Source organism: Hibiscus syriacus, unplaced genomic scaffold, assembly GCF_006381635.1.
Source record: "Hibiscus syriacus cultivar Baekdansim isolate YM2019G1 unplaced genomic scaffold, ASM638163v2 tig00112912_pilon, whole genome shotgun sequence".
In the NCBI taxonomy this organism is placed as follows: domain Eukaryota; kingdom Viridiplantae; phylum Streptophyta; class Magnoliopsida; order Malvales; family Malvaceae; genus Hibiscus; species Hibiscus syriacus.
Genome location: NW_024063418.1, coordinates 161,364 through 165,369, shown reverse-complemented (window position 1 = coordinate 165,369; position 4,006 = coordinate 161,364).

Sequence of the window (4,006 nt, the reverse complement as noted above, 5' to 3'; positions counted from 1 at the left end):
TCTTATTGCCAGCCACAGGTCCCAAGTTAGATTCCTTTTACCCCATTTTATTGTGTGAATTTGTTTTCTTTCACTCAGAGGGTGACATGTGTCACCTTCTGATTGGTGGAAAATAAATATATTAAATTAAAATAAATTTAATCCTCTAATCGAATGACGAAACGTGTCATGATAGGTGTCACCAATGACACATGACACCTCTTAATTTGAGGATTAAATTTATTTTAATTTATTTTAACAGTCACGTCATCTACTCCGTTAAATGTTTAACGACAGGTGGCTTGATTGAAGCATTTAAATAGTTGAGTGCTTTGATTGATCAACATGAAACATCGGTGGTCAAAATAATTTTTGATCATAGTTGAGTTGTCACCCGTGTAGTTTACCCTATTTTTTAAATCATTTTTCAATCCTGATGTGAAATCTTATAATGACACATCAGGATCACTACTATTTTTTTAAAGACAAGTGACCAAAACATAACCATAACGTAACATTAAGTATGATTTAAAATAAACAATAGTTGGGTGACAGAAACATAAACTAGATAATAAGTTGATGGTTAAATAAGTAATTTATCCTTTTTTGACATGGGTAGGCCATGACCTATGTAGGCCTAGATATGCCCCTGATGGCGTCAAAACAAAGGTAGTAGGATGAATCTACAGTGCATGTCGCACATCGAAACACACCATTAATATAATATATCGAAACACACACTAATTAAATTATCCTTATTAAGTAAACATTAAAAAAATTCAAGAATCACTCCATAATTAATCCATGATTTTGTAGGATAAAACTTTTAAATGACCACTAAACTATGTTAAAATAATCTTCTTAGACACTAAACTTTCAAAAGTTATATAATGGATATTAAATTTAATTTTTTTATAAAATAGATACTAAAACTTTAACTGTCATTAAGAGGTGAAGTGACATTTTAAATTAATAAAATAATTTCATTTACCCTTCAATTATAAATAGAGTTGCATTATTTTATAAATTTTCAACATTTCTAAGTAATAAATCTAAACAAATATTTTTTTAAAAATGTATAAAATGTATAATTTATTTTTAAAATTATAAAATAATTTTTAAAATTATAACTTTATGAATTTGTTATTCATCAAATTATTTTATAGGTAATTTTTTATTTACTTATAATTAAATTTTAAAATTTATGATTTTTAATTTTCAAGATCCAACAATTTTATGATTTATAATTTTCAAGATCCAACAATTTTAATTATCAAAAAGCGAAGTCAATTTTTTGTTAATTAATGTGATTCAATTATTTAACTTTTTTTTAATAAATTTATATAATTTCAAAATATATTTGTAATTTCAAAAACAAATTATAAAATTCAATATTTTTTTTGAAAAATAGAATTTTTTATTGTTTTTGATATTCTTACTTAAAAATATTAAAAAAATATCAAAAGAAAATTTTAGTCAAAATTAAGGGACCCAGAAGATGTTTTTATTAATTTAAAATGTCAAATAATCTCTTAATGATAGTTAATTATCGATGCTTATATTTTAAACAAAGTCTAAAGTTTAATGCTTATTTTATAACTTTTTAAATGTTGAATGACTAAAAATATCATTTTATCATAGTTTAATGATCATTTATAATTTTAGCCTATTTTAATTTAGTTAGTAGTGTATTTCGATGTGTCACTTTAGTAGTATGTTTCAGTTTGCGGCGTTCGCTGTAAAATTTTCCAAAGTGGTATTATTTTATTTCTTTATATATAAAGTATATATTATTTTAGGGTAAACTACATGTTTAATACTTAAACTATTACTTTTTTTCTTTTTTGGTATTCAAACTTTATTTTTTTCAGAATCATACTTAACATTTAATTTATGTTTCAATTTAGTACCCCACTATTAAAAAAATAGAATTACTGACATGACATTTTTTTATTTTTTAATGATGATGTGACATTATCTTATGGTGACATGTTATCATAATCGTTAAGTTTTTAACTGTTAAATTTTTTATTGTATTTTTTATTTCCCTCCCGACTTCAAAGCTTCGTCTTGACTAATCTAAACCAACCTACGTCGTACAACTGACTTTGGTGAGTGAGTCTCAGAATTTATATTGAATTTTAAAAAATTAAAAATTCTTTTTAAAAAAATATATTGAATTTCAGAATTTATTTTTGAAACTATAAATACATTTTTTAAATTATATTTATATTTATTAAAGAAAAGTTAAATAATTGAATCATATTGCTTAACGAAAAAAATGACTTCTCTTTCTCATAATTGAAATTATTAGATCTCAAAAATTATAAATTATAAATTTTACAAATTTAATCATAACCTAATAAAAAATCATTTATAATTATGCATTAAAAAGTCATAAAATTATAATTTGTAATTTTTTTTATAAGTTTAAAAAATAAATTGTGAATTTCTATAGATTTAAAAAAAATATTTCTTTAGAATTATGACTTAGAAATGTTGAAAAATTATCAAAATAATTTTTTTTATAATTGAGGGGTAAATGAGATTATTTTATTAAGTTAATATATCACTTCACCCATTTAATAACAATTAAAGTTGTCATATCTTTTTTGTAAAAAGTAAATAATATCTATTATATAACTTTTGAAAGTTAATATCTAAAACGATTATTTTAACATAGTTTAATAACTATTTAAAAATTTTATCCTACAAAATTAATGAATTAATCATGAAACGATCCTTGAGTTTTTTAATATTTACTTGAATGAGATAATTTAATTAGTATTGTGTTTCAGTGTGTTGCATTAGTGGTGTGTTTTGGTGTGCGACATGCGTTGTAGACTTATTCTTGAATGCATTTATTATAAATTTTAGTTGGTATAATCTCATAAAAGACCCCTAATGTTTGTCATAATAGTTTTTGGACCATATTCTTTTTTTGGAGTATTTTAGTTCCCAACGTTTTATTTTAGGACAAAAAGACTCTTTTATAGATAAAAATCGTTAGTTAACGCCTTAAGATGACGTGGAAAAAATTACATGTCATTAATTTTTTTTAATTAATTTTGTATATTTTTATTTAATATTTTTTCCAATGAGACATGATTACACATCTCACCACCTCATTAGTTTAAATTTAAACAAAGTAAAATATACTTTTGGGGAGACTTAAACCTAGGTTACTATGCGTGGAATCCCAACACCCAACCACTAGGCTAAGTCTTGTATTTGAATCATGCTTGCAAGAATCAATATTTAACATATACATTCTATCTCACACATTCTTCATCCCTCTTCACATGTAATTTCTTTTTCCTTCATTATGAACTAAAATGTTATAATATGTCAATATACCTTTTCATATTTGACCTCCTCTTCATCGTCTTTGTCATTCATATTCGACCTCCTCTTCATCGTCTTTGTCATTCTTGGTTGTGTTTCTTTTCAAAGAAGCATCTCACTCTTTTATGTATATTGTGGTAAGGTCTACTGTTTCATTTTTCATTGGGGATAACTGAGGTTTGCTGGTTTGGTAACTCTCAAGAATTTCACTTCTTCTACGAACAGGGATGGAGCCCGAACTAGATCTCAACGGAGGCCAAATCTTTTTTAACAACTTTAAGTTATATATATAATTTTACCTTTATTATTTTTTTATTTCAAAAAATATAAATGATAACATCAAATATGCATAGTTCTATATTTATATGAAATAACAAATTAAAAATTAAATTAAAGTACATAATAAAAATACAATTTTAAAAAGTGCAAAAGACATAACTATCACATAATCACAACAAAACACGTCATTCCTTTAAATCTTGAAATGCATCCATGAGCGATGTTGTACTAAAGCTCCTTGCAATATCTCTTTCAATGTTGATAAGCAAGTAAATCTCAAAATATTCATCCTCCATTTTTTATGAAGTTTTGTATTGATGATATTAATTATAGAAAAAGCTCTTTCAACACTTGCTATAGAAACTAGGAGAGTCAAAAGAAGTTTTACCATTCGAAATATATA